This window comes from Diabrotica virgifera, chromosome 5 (genome assembly GCF_917563875.1).
Source record: "Diabrotica virgifera virgifera chromosome 5, PGI_DIABVI_V3a".
Taxonomy (NCBI): Eukaryota; Metazoa; Arthropoda; class Insecta; order Coleoptera; family Chrysomelidae; genus Diabrotica; species Diabrotica virgifera.
This window is the reverse complement of record NC_065447.1, coordinates 18709359-18726205: the sequence shown is the minus strand read 5'-3', so window position 1 is coordinate 18726205 and position 16847 is coordinate 18709359. Positions and strand designations below refer to the sequence as shown.

The 16847-nt window shown below is 33.7% G+C and overlaps 1 protein-coding gene across 2 annotated transcripts in view; it reads right to left on the bottom strand.

The window, feature by feature from the left end:
• Nucleotides 1-16847, bottom strand: part of LOC114332516 (trace amine-associated receptor 4-like) — a 237650-nt gene that overhangs the window by 143687 nt on the left and 77116 nt on the right. The window lies entirely within an intron of this gene.

The window sequence follows — 16847 nt, the reverse complement described above, 5'->3', positions numbered from 1 at the left end:
AAAAATACGAAATTGCAAAAAAAAATTTTTCTTTAAACTCCAATTTTTCTAAAATTAGGCCTTTTAAATAGTTCAAACTTCTTGGGTATATAGGTAATACAAATAACAAGGAATTACAAAAAGGCGAAGACCAATTCTACATTAGGAGGGTAGTTAGGGGGTTGTTTTCACTGATTTTTTCGTAGAGAAAAGAAAGTACCGATCTTTTTTGATCATATATGTTGCTAATTGTTATGCTAGAAACTTTTATTATTATTTTTTGAAAGATCTAATTATATACTTAAAACCAGATTATTTAAATTTTTCTCAAAAAATGCAAAGTCTTCCCGTTATTTGGCTTTGAACATTAAATATTAGACGAAAAAATTGACGAAAAAAGCTAGCCTTTAACATGCCGTATCTTGGTTTGTATTGGTCTTAAAAATATTATAGAAAAAAAATTTGATTTGTTTTACTAAAAGATACAATTTTGATATCAACAGTTTTTTTGATTAAATTCATATTTTTCGAGGTATTCTCAGAAAACCCACTAAAGAAGTTCATTTTGCGTCGAAAAACTGTTACTTTCAAGCGCGAATAGAAAAATATTTATTAGTTTTACAAATAAAATGTAAAAAACAATGTTTTTTCTTAGAATTATTTTTACATCGAATTACATAGTTAAAATGTAATAAAAAATTACCATCCCCGAGATGGGGTGGCAACCACCCCCAAGGTTTTAGCGTACAGCGCAGCGGTATGGTATAGAAAATGATCCTTGGACTATTCCCTACCATCGGTGAAAATTTCAAGTAAATCCATGCTGGACGAAAAAATTTCGAGCCAAAATGCTTCATTTCCTCGACTATATTACTTAATAGGCTGTTTCTAAATTATAACTCTTACAATGACCAAAAAGAACTGTTTTCAACAAGATCAAGTTTGCAAAATTCGATTTAGTAGAACCGGACTTACAGCCATTTTTTCATAACAAGGTTCCCACTCACCCCACCTCTTATTTGCAAAGGTAGACTAAGGGCCGGTACTTTATGTCTCGATTAACAGCCCGTTAGTTAACGGAGGTTTAATCGGGACCTGTTTAGGGTCTCTTGCGTTGTAATAAATGCAATTATAATTATTATTATACTTATTTATAATTATAATAATACTTGTAATTGCATTTATTACAACGCAAGAGACCCTAAAGAGGTCCCGATTAAACCTCCGTTAACTAACGGGCTGTTAATCAAGACATAAAGTACCGGCCCTTAAACTTGTGAAATCAAATATGAGCAGAATTTTATGAAGAATACGGTGATTGGATTTCCAGTGCACGTTCATTGGGCAAATTTTGTAAAATTTAGATTTTTTAATTTTTGATATTCAATTACGCCCTCTAGTGGTGAACCCACAATTATGAAAATAATTTCCAGGCTTTTCCGAGTCAACTTTTGTTATAAATATTTTTTTTTTCAAAGCTGCACTATAACGGTTCCTGAGATATGACTTAGAGCCATTCTTATTGGGACAGCCGGTACATTTTGTAGCCTAGTTTTCTAGAGTCTTATAATATGTACATATCTGTCATCAATAATATTATTCCCTTTATCTTTATATAGAGTCGGCTTGCCTAATAACCAGTTAGATAAGCTGCCTCCATAAGCTTGAGTTTCATAAACTTTTCCTTTCATTTTCAGTGGGATCTTTCTTTGAACAACGCACCACTCGCTTCCTTCCATTTAATCCATCAAGCTTCAACTTTACCGCATGGATTTCTATCTATTTCCGTATAACTCTGCAATATCGATCCGAGACACTTAAATGTATTACTCCTTACATTCATTTCCCTATCCAAATTATTTAGGTAATTAATAGTCCATTCTTTCACGGTTTTTGCTCTAAATTTTAAAGAACCGCTTGGATTGACATGAAATTTGGCATACGTATAGCTTACATGTCAAAGAAAAAAAGTGATATTATGCCGATGTGTGCTTTTGCCCTGGAGGTGACTTTCACCCCCTTGTGGGGGTGAAAAAATATAAGTCCAAAATAAGTCCGGAAATGGGTAAACTGACTAATTTTAAGTAACTTCTCTTCTCTTGAGCTTTTTCGCCAAGTCAACACTTTTCGAGTTATTTGCGAGTGAATATGTTCATTTTTCAACAAAATAACCACATTTTTAGACGGTTTTTCGCAAATAACTCAAAAAGGAAGTATTTTGTCGAAAAAATGTTCTTAGCAAAGATATAGCCTATAAAAATGCAAAAAAAAATGGTATACGCGTTAGGTCTCTGGATCTCGTAGAACCAGAGTTATAGCCAATGAAAAATAGATTCATATTCACCAAATTTCAAATAGAATATTTCGACGTGAAATATCCAAAAAATTAAACACTTTTTGGGGAAAACCCATTATAACTTTTTAAAAGTGTTTAAAAAAAGATTTATTTTTCTTTTTACAAAAAGTTTCTAGCATTAAATTTAAGCAAGTTAGGCTCAAAATAAAGTTGGTCCCTTTTGTTTTTGCAAAAAAAATCGGGAAGACCACCCCCTAATTAGCAACTTAAATGAAATTAATCGTTACCGCTCCACAAATTATTTTACTTATGTTGTGTTTATATGATCTGTAAGTTTCATCGATTCAAAGTGCTTATTTTTGAAAAAATTTGGTTTCATAGTAAAATTTTTAAAAATTTAAATTTTGAAAAATATGCTTTTTTTCAAAATAACTTAAAAATTGTTAGAGATACCAAAAATCTCGAAACACAAAAAAGTCATATTCGCTTTTCTGATTACCATGTATTTTTTTGTTTTTCTCTTAGACAAAAATTTATTAAGATTTGGTGTTTCTAAATTTGCATACATTCGTGATCAGTGACTCGTTCAACCCCTTTTAACTACAGCCCTTTTAAAAATAAGGACTTTGAACCGATGAAACTTACAGATCATATAAACAATATATACACGAGTCAAGAAACTTGTGAAGTCGTAACGATTAAGTTCATTTAAGATATTAATTAGGGGTGAATTTCTCGATTTTTTTACCAAAACCAAAAGGGACTAACTTTATTTTGAGCGTAACTTGTTTAATTTTGATGCTAGAAATTTTTTTTATAAAACAAAAATGAGCTTTTTTTAAATACTTTAAATATTTTAATTTTGATTTTACCCGAAATGTGCTTAATTTTTGGTTATTTCACGTTAAAATATTCCATTTGGAATTTGACGAATATGAACCTATTTTTCATTAGCTATAACGCTGCTTCTACTAGGTGTAGAGACGTGATATATACACCATTTTTTTTAATTTTTACAAGCTATATTTTTAATAAGAATGTTTTTTTGGGCAAAATATTTACTATTTGAGTTATTTGCGAAAAACCGTCTAAAAGCGTGGTTATTTTGTTGAAAAAATGAACATATTCACTGCCAAATAACTCGAAAAGTATTGACTTAGTAAAAAACTCTATAGAACATAAGTTACTTAAAATTAGCCAATTTATCCATTTCCTGACTTTCTTTGGACGAATATTTTTTCACCCGCAGGAAGGGGTGAAAAACACCCCAGGGCAAAAGCACATATCGGCACAATATCACTTTTTTTCTTTGACATGTAAGCTATGCGTATGCCAAATTTCATGTCAATCCAAGCGGTTCTTTAAAATTTAGAGGTTTTGCAATATTTTACCGTTAAAGAACGGACTATAATGGATTAAAACTAATTTATAAAATACAAAGTTTCTATAATGGAAAGTTTAAACAATTTTTTAAAAGAATTTACATAAAAAATACACACAATAAGTAAAAAAGTATGAATTGTGTAAATATTCAATAATGTAAGACACCTATACAATTAAGTAAGACAAAACTCGGCTGTCCTATTCGAGTCAACTACACAAATGAGCTGTTCGGGTTAATATGAATTAACCATGGTAATTCTTCTTCTTAAAGTGCCGTGCATTTCTGCGTGGGCGTCCACCGTACATTGTATTGTCAGGTGAGATGTTAGATCATCATCATCACCAATGGCACTACAAGTCTTCGTGAGTCTTTGCCGCGGTTACTATTGCCTTCCATGTTTGTCGGTCCTGTGCCACTAATTCCCATTGTCGCACTCCCATTTTCTCTAGATCTTCTTTGACTGCATCTTTCCACCTTTTTCTAGGCCGCCCTACAGACCGTCTTCCATCTGGCCTTTCCCAGAACACATTGTTTATAAGGCGATTGTCGTTACTGCGTATCACATGCCCTGCCCATTTGAGTCTATTGGCCTTCATATATCTGACTAGATTTTCTGTTCCGAATAGAGACTCTAGCTCGTTATTGTATCTGCGCCTCCATTTGTTTGTCACGCTGTCTCTGCAAGGGCCATATAGCATTCGAATTGTTTTACGTTTCCACACCAGAAATTTATTTACTTCTTTTTTTGTTAGCGTCCATGTTTCGCTTCCATATGCGACTGCTGGTCGTATTATGGTCTTATATATCTGGATTTTTGCACCTCGTGAAAGAAGTTTTGACTTCATTAGATGTTGCATTGCAAAGAAAGATCTGTTTCCTGCCATTATTCTCGTTTCAACTTCTTGCTCTAATTTGTTGTCATTTGTGATTGTTGCTCCTAGATATTTAAATTCTTTAACCACTTCGAAGTTGTGATCGTTTATAGTAATGTTTGGCCTTATTCGCCGTCGTTCTTGTTTTGAGACCACCATGTATTTTGTTTTGTCTTCATTTATTTTTAGACCGATGTTTAATGCAGCTTCTTCAAAGCTCGAGAAAATATCCTTAATTTCTAATGTTGATTGTGCTACTGAGAGATGTTAGATCTTCTTCTTTAAGTACCGTGCCCAAATTTTTAGGCGTGGGTAGCTTCCATAACAATTTGTCGATATCGTTCTCGATCTTGTGCGGCATGTAACAATTATTGATCTGCTGATAAGCCAGTCCATTGACGAAGGTTTCGGAGCCATGAATATTTCTTTCGACCAATTCCTCTTTTTCCGTTGATCTTTCCATTGAGTATTAACTGCAGCATCCTGTATCTGCTACCTCTCATCATATATCCCAGATATTCAAATTTTCTCTTTTTTATCATCTTCATTAAGCCACCTTCGCCTTGACCTACTCTGTTTAAGACTTCTCTGTTTGAAATGTGTTGAACCCAAGATGTTAGATAATCAGGATTAAATAATTATGTTTTTAGCAGCATTTTGAAGCATTTCATAGCTGTGGATTCTTGTCCATTGGCGAATATTACGCAACCATGGCATCCTTTTATGTTCTAGACCTCTCTTACCCTCTATATTTCCTTCGAGTAGGTATCAGTTGTTGAAAAGGGTATCGTTCTGTTCCAATTGTATGATTTACATTATAATTGAATTAAATTAATAGAACCTGGGCACACACTTACAATAATCATGATTACCTCCCTCATAAAACTTTTTTATTCAGTTATTCTTTTCGAGTCGAGGACAACTTTTCTCATACTGAAAATTTTCGGGAAGGGGTCCTTTCATAAATATAGGGGTTTCTAAACTTTGGTGCTTTCGACAACTGGAGTACCCTTAAAAATTTTTCGACAATATTACCAGTAAATTGTAATTATTTTTTTCAAAAAATCCTGTAAAAATCAGGTATAAATTTTATGACCTCATAACTTTGCTGTTCTTCTGAAGTTATTTCCTTGTGGCATTTTTATGATTAACTATTTAGATGGGAAATAAGCCACAGTTAAATTGAAAAAATAATTTTATTAACGTTTCGAAGCCCAAATCGGGTTTCGTTATGAAAATACAAAATACTACTAAAATAAACAAAAATGTTGTTGCTAAGTAAAAAAATTCTTCTAATAATTTATTTAATCTGACTCATTTATATTGGCAATTCAGACGTATATTATACATTTTAGTATCAAGTAGAAGACTTTAAAATGATATCGCCAATGTTTATGATTTGCGATCCTGGGACGGCTTTACTAAAATATAGTTCATTCGATTACATAAAATCAATCCCAACTCAAGAATATCCGTCACAAAAAAATCATAGCATGTGATCTGTCTTAAAAAAGACAACCAAATGCAACGATGACAGTAAAATTCTCGCGTTAGAGATTCCATAGTAAATCACGAGGGAAAACCAGGAAAAAAACTCGTGATACTATCCCGACATCGTAAGTATTTGGTGCTACATTTAATTTACTTTTAAAAAACTAATACCAAATTCTGATTTTAATATAGTTAAATTATAAATAATATTAATAATACATAGATATACAATAAGTAGTACTAAAATATAAAATTTGTACTAACTCGATATGTTATTGACTTACTAATCGTGGTATTTTCTTTCTATTGACTTCCTCTTTCAGTATGGGTAACCACATCCTATTGCATTCTACCGAGGAATTTGCGACACAATTGGTTTCATTTAGCATATTTAGAGCCCCTTCTTTGATTTTTCCCTTTTTACTATCTGATTCTTTCAGGACTATACTTGAATCTCTCCACTGAACTCTATGTTCATTATCCCATGCGTGTTGACATATTTGAGATCTATCAAATTCTCTATTTTTAATATAAGACTGATGTTCACTTATTCTAACGTTTAATGGTCTTGATGTTTCACCTAAATAAAATTGTTCGCATTCACAAGGTATTTTATAAATGCAATTCTTTGTTCTTTCTTGTTCACTGTTAGGTTTAGTTTTAGATAGAATAGATCTCAATGTGTTTGTTGTTTTGAATGTTGTTGAAATGTTGAATTTATTTCCTATTGTTTTAAGTTTCTCGGATAGTCCTTTTATATATGGTATTGATATTTTCCTCGTATTATTTCTTGTGAATGTTGTAGGATCCCGTTCTAAGTTGTTCTGTTCCATTCAATCCAATCTTGACAATTTCTTATTTATAAACGATAAAGGATACTCATTTTTTAATAAAACAGATGTTAACAGTTGTTTTTCTTCTAAAAATGAATTTTCGTTAGAACAAGTAATTTTGGATCTATCATATAAGTATTTAATGATTCGCTTTTTAACGTTGATGTTGTGATTTAATTTGTAATTAAGATATCTGTTGGTGTGTGTTGGTTTTCTATACACTTGAGTCTCATATCCAGTATCCTTCTTTGAGACTAAAACATCGAGGAAAGGCAAAGTGTTATTGTATTCCTTTTCCATTGTAAATTTTATTGTCTCTTCTTGATCGTTTATAATATTCAGAAATGTATACAACAATTCTGATTTATGAGGCCATATTGAAAACACATCATCTACAGATCTCCACCATACTGTGGGTTTTAAATTTTGTTTAGAATGATATTAGTTTCGAAATCCTCCATAAATATATTAGCCAATAATGGAGATAAAGAAAAGCCCATTGCTGGACCAAAATTTTGTTTATAGAATTCATTATTATTATTATTCGAAACGTTAGTAAAATTATTTTTTCAATTTATGTAATTGTGGCTCATTTCCCATCTAAATAGTTAATCATAACTTTGCAGTGTTGGGAATTATGATTTTTTTGAGTGTGGGCTATGAAACAATAATAGTGTTTTGCAAGTAAATTAAACATTTTTAGAGCAAAGTCCATTTAGTCCAATTCCTCAAGAAAAATTCATCGTTTTGTCAGATTCTTGATACTTGTTCAATTACATTCGTTCAGACATTCTTCCAGTGCCGGTTTAACCTAACTTCGGGCCCTGGGCGCTGGAGGTTTAGGGTCCACCTTCATTGCTATTCGTTGTCAGTTTTTTAACAATAAAACACATGCATTAACTATAAAAGTTTATTGTAAAATCCATAAAGTAATTTTTTTAAACAAGTAAGAAGAATAACAAGCGTAAAAAATAATCCAAAAATACTTTTAAAAACATAAATAAAAAAACAGAAAGTTCCACAAAACAACACATGACAAGCAAAAAACATATTCTAAAAATACATAAAGACAAAAATTAGATCACTTTTTTTCTTGACTTGGCATTCCCAAACTGCCATATAATATTATCACAATTCAGTTTCTCCGGTTCTTCATTCTCTATATACAACAGTGATAATGCGTCTAGGTTTTTTTGACCCAAATTTGACCTTAAATATGTTTTTATTCTATTTAAAGCCGAAAAAGACCGCTCACCTGACGCGTCAAATATTTTTTATGTTTCGTTTTTATGTTTCTCGCATAAAGTATTAATTATTGACGTCTTGTATTCTTCTTTATCTAAATTAAAAAAAAACATCTAAAATCTGCTACCCTTGTAGCATTCAATTCGAGATTCTTAAAACAGCGACTAATTTTCTAGCCTCTTAATTTTCTGCGACAGCGATTTTTTTGTCGCCGCGACTACAAATCGCAAGTGGAGTGCTGGCCTTAGAGGCCACTGTATAATTCCAAATTGCAATTTTTGTAATCACTTTACTTTTGAATGTTTGAAAGAGTGTGTACCTATTGTTTGGGTATTGGCATTTTCGAGAATAATCTATTCTATAAATTAGATTTATGTATATGTATTTTTGTCTTTCGTTTAACTATTTTAAGAGAACTTATTTTAAAGCCGAAAAGTGAGATATACCTATTATTATTTAAGCTCCACAATTCAAAATGAAATTATTAGAAACTAAAAAAACTCCGTTTACGCGATTATTTTGGATGACAACTTTCTGAAATTTTTGGAAAAGGGCCCCGCCACAAACACTGACACGGAACCCCTGTAAGACTAGGCTACGCCACTGTGTATAGGCGTGAAGAGATGTAACAATAGAACATAGACTTTTGCAATGTATTGGCGTATCTGCGTATGAGATTTTAAATTAGATGTGTAGATTATTTAGTGTCTTTATTTTTTTACAATTAAAAGAAACGGGCCCCTTCGGGCCCGGGTCCCTGGGCGCCCGCCCCAAGCGCCCAGTGGATAAACCGGCACTGCATTCTTCAGACGAACAATTTTCAAACGGAAGAGAGGAAAAAAGCAAAAATTGTCACTACTTTAAAACAAGGTCAAGCTAACGAAAGCTTTTTTTACAATTTGAAGCAGAAAATCATAATATGCATTTGAGGGGTTTTGCCTTTTGCCCTGACCTATAAAACAGTTAAACTAAAAGACAAGGAAGGCAACATAGGAGAATACTAGAGATAACAAAAAGTTTATATGAAGAATTATATAAAAGCCAGTTAACAGAAGAAGAGAAAATACAAATTAGAGAACGCAGAGTAATGAACCAAGGATCCGAATTTCTGCCTAACATAACGATAGAAGAAGCGAAACGAACCCTAAAGGAAATGAAAAACAACAAGGCTCCAGGAGACGACAAAATAATAATAGAAGCTCTTAAAATAGAAGGCAAAAAACTGCTGGAAGTAGTAACTGAATTATTTAACCTATGTCTAAATCAAGATATAGTCGCTGTCGCTACAACGAAATGGAACCATGCGATTACTATCCTAGTACACAAAAAAGAAGATATATTAGACCTAGAGAATTATAGACCGATAATAAGTCTGTTGTCACACCTCCTACAAAAGGTTTACCAAAATCATCACAAGATGCTTAGAACGAAAATTTGATTTCTATCAACCTAAGGAGCAAGCTAGGTTTAGGAAATCGTATGGAACAAATGAACACCTACAAGCACTTAAAATACTAATTGAAGAATGTGTTGAGTATAATAAACCACTCACGTTGATTTTCATCGACTTCAAAAAAGCTTTTGATACCGTGAAATTACCGGCGATATTAAGAGGATTGGAACAAAGTCGAGTAGATTATACGAGTAGATACACAAATTTGATAAAACATATACAGGGTGTTTCATTAATAATTGTCCATATAGTAACTGGAGAAACCTTAGTACAAAATACACAGACTTAACTTTAAACACTTAAATAAAATGTGGTTGCTTACAGCGTTACAGGGTGTGTTATCTAAAAATTTAAAAACTATTTTTGCTCAGCATTTTAAAACTAAATATTCGACGTATCCTTTTCATACTTGAAGTGTTCAAATTTTTATTTAAAAAAAGTTAAATAATACTGGCGTTCCTTAGACATTTTTTATGTGTATATTTAAAGACAACATTCCATTTGAAACATTGGCAAAAATTAACGACAGTACCAAATTGTTTCTTAATGGTCAAATACATTTATTCCTGCGTTTTAATTCTTTATTAAATCGTTTTGGAAATGAGAGAAAATCCAGACAATGGTTTCTTTAAATCGTATAAAAGGTAAATTAAACATTTTAGCTAAAATTAAATCAGTTTATTTAATGTTTTTAGGGGTTCAGCAAGCATCGGGTTTATTCGAACAAATGTGATTTCCCAAAAAGTAATTAAATAATTACGTTCGATAAAGTTTTACTGGCAGCAGCAAAAAACTGATGCCGTGTGTTTTTAGGCTCAGTGAAAGCCAATAATTAAGTTATAGTCGGAGAGATAGAAGCGGATTTTGTGCGTGATAAGTAATATGGAAAAACTATACGGGGATATGTTGAATTAGTTGTGTACATGACTTTCACCAACTACCGGAAACCAGAGTTGGGGCCCAGGGTAGTTATAAGGGGTCAAAATCGCGGATTTTATAATTTTTTTTATGACGCTCATGATCGAGATAGTGCACCAAAATTTGGGAATAAGTAGGTCATGACGTAACTAAGTAAAATCTCTAGGGGCGAAACGCTGCGTGGCCGACAAACGGGTGGGGGTAGGGGTGAATATAAAAAATATAAAGGGTTTTTTGCGACGTTCGTGATTGAGATAGTGGACCAAAATTTGGGAATAAGTAAATCATGACATTACTAAGTAAAATCCCTAGAGCCAGAAACCAGAGTTGGGGGTGAGGGTAGTTATAAGGGGTCTAAGTCGGCGTTTTTATTATTTTTTTTGTGACGCTCATGATCGAGAGAGTGCACCAAAATTTGGGAATAAGTAGGTCATGACGTAACTAAGTAAAATCTCCAGGCGTGGCACGCTGCGTGGCCGACAAAGGGGTGGGACAGGGGTGAATATAAAAAATATAAAGGGTTTTTTGCGACGTTCGTGATTGAGATAGTGGACCAAAATTTGGGAATAAGTAAATCATGACATTACTAAGTAAAATCCCTAGAGCCAGAAACCAGAGTTGGGGGTGAGGGTAGTTATAAGGGGTCTAAGTCGCCGTTTTTATTATTTTTTTTGTGACGCTCATGATAGAGAGAGTGCACCAAAATTTGGGAATAAGTAGGTCATGACGTAACTAAGTAAAATCTCCAGGCGTGGCACGCTGCGTGGCCGACAAAGGGGTGGGACAGGGGTGAATAAAAAAATATAAAGGTTTTTTTGCGACGTTCGTGATTGAGAGAGTGTACCAAAATTTGGGAATAAGTAGACCATGGCATAACTAAGTAAAATCCTCAGAGCCGGAAATTAGAGTTGTGCATGAGGGTAGTTATAAGGGGTCAAAATCGCCGTTTTTATTATTTTTTTTGTGACGCTTATGACCGAGATAGTGCACCAAAATTTGGGAATAAGTAGGTCATGAGGTAACTAAATACAATATCCAGGGGTGGAAAGTTGCGTGGCCGATAAAGGGATGGGGGTAGGTGTGAATATAAAAAATATAAGGGGTTTTTTGCGACGTGCTAGATTGTGATAGTGCACCAAAATTTGAGAATAAGTAGACCATGACTTAGCTAAGTAAAATCCCCAGAGCCGGAAACCAGAGTTGGGGATGAGGGTAGTTTTAAGGGGTCAAAGTCGCAGTGTATTATTTTTTTGTGACCCGGCACAACATTTGTCCCCCACGGAGCGTTCCGCCCCTGGAGATTTTACTTAGTAATGTCATGATATACTTATTCCCAAATTTTGGTGCACTATCTCGATCACGAACGGCAAAAAAACCCCATATATTTTTATACTCACCCCTGCCTACCACCCCTTTGTACCCCAAGCAGCGTTCCGCCCCTGAAGATTTCACTTAGTGACGTCATAACCTACTTACTCCCAAATTTTGGTGCACTATCTCCATCATGAGCGCCACAAAAAAAATAATAAAAACCGCGACTTTTACCCCTTATAACTACCCTCGTCCGCCACTCTGGTTTTCGCCTCTGGGAATATTACTTACTTATGTCATGGTCTACTTATTCCCAAATTTTGGTGCACTATCTCAATCACGAACGTCGCAAAAAACCCCTTACATTTTTTTATATTCACCCCTGCCCCCCTTTGTCGGCCACGCAGCGTTCCACTCCTGGAGATTTTACTTAGTTACGTCATGACCTACTTATTCCCAAATTTTGGCGCGCCATCTCGATCATGAGCGTCACAAAAAAAAATAATAAAAAACGGAATTTTGACCCCTTATAACTATCTTCCTTCCCCACTCTGGTTTCCGGCTCTGGGGATTTTAATTATTTATGTCATGGTCTACTTATATCCAAATTTTGGTGCACTATCTCAATCACGAACGTCGCAAAAAATCTCTTATATTTTTTATATTCACCCCTACCCCCACCCCTTTGTCGGCCACGCAGCGTTGAGCCCCTAGAGATTTTACTTAGGTACGTCATGACCTACTTATTACCAAATTTTGGTGCACTATCTCGATCATAAGCGTCATAAAAAAATAATACAATCCGCTACTTTGACCCCTTATAACTACCCTCGGCCCCAACTCTGGTTTCCGGCCGTTGGTGAAAGTCATGTACACAACTAATTCAACATATCCCCGTATAGTTTTTCCATATTACTTATCACGCACAAAATCCGCTCCCAGCTCTTAGACTATTATTAGAGAATTTGGAAATAAAATAATATATGAGCAAACAAACGCTGGAATAATGCCTTGAAAATCAATGGCTATGGTTACACTTGAGTCCAGGGTTCCTTACCCGTGCGGTATTATTTAAAGCATACGAAATAAGTCGTGTGTGTGTGTGTGTGTGTGTGTTTATGTTTTATTGGCACTGGTTTTCACAACCAACTGGCCAGTCAATTTCAACGAAATAAGTCGGAAATTTACTAAACGCAACAGCAAATGACAGTAAGTAGCTACTGCTCCGGTCACGGGTTAAAATTTGACGTTATCAAATAAATAAAACGTCAAATATAAGTTTTGCATTAAAATTTTGGTGCAGAATTACAGCTACATTTGAAGTAGCTTAATAAATTCTTTTAATAGAATTTGTGCAAATAAATAAACAAATAAATAAGCATTAAATAAGCAATTTATAAAAAAATTCAATAACATATTTTCTTTTTGTCATTTCATACACTTTGGCGGAAACTTAACACAACCTTATGGGCCATTCCACGAACATACGCCTGTTTTGGATTACTTCGACAACGAATATTTTACTGTGCAAAATAAGAAGAACGAAAGTAAATTGCAAATTACATTGTTGTTTATTGGAATAATTATTAGCGCCATTTACTTTCGTACTTCTTATGTTGCACAGTAAAATATTCGTTGTCGAAGTAATCCAAAACAGGCGTATGTTCGTGGAATGGCCCATATATTCTTATTCCTTAACTGTCACTTAACAAAACTTTCTTATACTGAATTCGCTCTATCGAGATTCACTTTGACACTGACGTTAGTAATTTCTTTTTTGGAAAGTTCAGTTGTCAGAAGTGACTGGAAATTAATACACAACCAACGCACCTGCTCATAGCCAATATTATTAATAGTAAATAGACATAAAAATAACATAAACCTTACGCCAATCAATAATTATTTATTTACACCATTATAATGTATTGATAACAAATGAGAAAATTATTTATTGTACAAAATAAAAATATTTTGTAGAAATAAACTCCGCAAAATTTTATGAGATTAGTAGACGCTCCCACTATTTTTAATAATTCTTCTTTTTTTAATGAACGATTAAGTTGATTTTAGCAGTTAATAGTGTGAGGTAGGAATTTTTGTGTTGTATGTTTCCTATTCCGAATGTGTCAAAGTGAATCTCGGTAGAGCGAAGTTAGTATAGCAGAATAAAATACCATAAAATTTCAAACTCCAATATAAAATTAGTTGTGAAAAAAACTGTTTGTGTCATATAAAAAACTTCAAAATGCAAAAATTCGACAAAAAGCAAAAAAATTCAACAGACGGACAGCCACAAAAGTAAACAAACCAGAAACATCACAATGTATTTCAAATCTGAAAACATTCCTTATTTTTTTTTTGTACCTATCTCTTTTCAATATACTGAGACTCAGGCCCGGCCCCAGGGGTGGGCGAACTGAGCGGCCGCCCAGGGCGGCAAATGTAGGGGCGGCAAATTTTTGAAATCGAAGAAATAATAAATTATGTTTTTAATATTATAAAAAATCAATATTATGAACAAGAGCGGCAAAAATGCAACTGAAAAAGAAGAATTAAGCACAACAGTGTCTTCCATTGAGGGGCGCCTCTGATAAACTTTTTCATCGCAACAATGGTAATTTTTTAAAGTTTGTTAAGATCTTTGGAAAATTTGATTCTGTTTTACAAGTGCACATTAGGAGAACAACGAATGGTAGTAACAAGCAGCATCACTACTTGAAAAAAACGTATTCAAAACGAAATTATTCAGCTCCTCCATGACCAAATCAAAAATAAAATTTTAAACTTTTTGAAATCAGCAAAGTATTATTGCATAATTTTAGATTGTACACCTGATATTTCTGGGGAGAAACAAATGACTATTGTTGTATATTTTGACGATTTAGCTTTCTGTTCACAAAGTGTTAACATTGCAAAACATTTTCTTGGATTTGTGCCTGTACTGGAAACCACTGACTTGGGACTTAAAGAAGATATTTTGTAAAAACTGAATGAACTGGGAATACCTTTGCACTTGGAAGATATGAGAGGGCAAGGATATGATAATGGGACAAACACAAAAGGGAAGAACTTTTTATCCCATTTTCTAGCCATTCACTCAACTTAGTCGTGAACGATGGTGCTAAAGCCTCACGGTTTGCAGTTTCTTTCTGTTCCTTGATAAAAATAAAAATTTACAACTTTTCTCAGCATCTGTTCATCATTGGGCTACACTGAAAAATCATATTTCTAGCACAACATTGAAACCTTTGTCCGAAACTAGATGGTAGGTACTTTCCCATTGTACCACATTGTGAGAAATTGATGCAATTACTCCGATCAGATACCAAATTGAAGAAATCTACGATGCTCTTGTAAAGATCACTGTCAATAAAAACAACGATAAACTGGTTGCTTATGAGGCAAGCTGTTTGGCAAATCAAATCCGTGATTTTACTTTTCTTTGCTATATGGTAATATGACATGACATTTTACTTCACATCAACGTAGTCAGCAAATCCTTGCAGAGTATTGATATGGGAATGTATCAGCTGTAGAAAAAACTATCTGATAGCTTTCTCTATCAGAAAAAACGGAAATACCATTTTAAATCTCTCATAAATGATTATAGACACAACCATTAATGCATTAAGCGATAGATTTCAGCAAATTAACAGCCATGGTGAAATTTTTGAGTTTTTGTACGACATAAACCAAATTAAAGATAATATGACTGCTAGTGATTTATCAAATAAACGTTTTAATCTCTTTAACTTTTGATGAGTCAAAAGATCTAAATTATGCTGATCTAAAAGATGAACTTAACGTACTTTCCACGATTGTGAAGCCCAAGAGTTCATATTTAGAGACCCTGAAAATTATTAGAGAGTATGATTTTGATTTCGCACCCAAATTAGTGTTGCTTTAAGGATTTTATTAACCCTACCAGTGACAGTGGCCTCTAGAGAGAGAGAAGCTTTTCAAAGCTAAAACTAATAAAAAATTACTTAAAATCAACTATGTCCCAGAAACGTTTGAGTGCTCTAGCGACAATCTCTATTGAACACGAAATAGCTGGATCCCTGGATCCTGGATCTTGGAGAAATATAAAAAGACTTTTCCCGTGCCAAGACAAGAATAGTGCTACTTACTTAAAAATGTAAGTGTATTATGGATATGCATAGTGAGTTTTTGAATATTAAAGCATGTTAATATATAGTACTGTAGTAAAATTTCATGAAAGTATTGCAAATATATGTAGTTTTTAAGCGTGTATCGTTCAAATAAAGTAGAAAATGGCGTATTAAATAATTTAGCACAAAGCACACATCAATAAAAATACAATATTGGCGATAGCTGAAGGAAGGTTGTTAGTCTTGGATCTACCAAGGAGGTCGGGTGAGGGGGCGGAGGTCGCCGATCTTGCCCAGGGCGGCAAAATCCCTAGGGCCGGGCCTGCTGAGACTAGAGCGTTCATAGGGCTGACATTTGTTAATTAACATATTTAATAGAAGGCTTTTAATAATTACATAAAAATGTATGACTGATGTGTCATAACATTCCCTAATAACACAAAACATTCCAGGAATGTCCCTAGAAGGTACACACAGGACATTGAAAACATTCCTGGAATGTCCCTAAAAGCACACGAACGTCCCTGGAAAGTCCCAGGAAAGTGCTGTGTCAGCATTTTAAACATTCCTTGAATGTCTTGTTGGAACATTCCATGAATGTCTACGAATGTTCTTTGAACATTCACAATATATTGTTTAGACTGAATGTCTTGTTGAAACATTCCATGAATGTTCTTAGGACATTCAAAGTATATTTTTTAGACATTCTCTGAAATATATCGTCAGTGATGTGACAATACCTCCTATATGTTTTTTCATGAGTTTTGCAGGAGACGAAAAACATTTTTTACGGTCACCTCCTGTTTTCATACGTAAGTTTTGACTTGTTTTGTAGTAAATAGATAGTTGAATTTACTACAAAACAAATCAAAAAATATATGAAAACACGAGGTGGCCCAAACAAGTTTTTCATCTCCTACAAAATTCATGAAAAAGCAGATAGGAGGTATTGT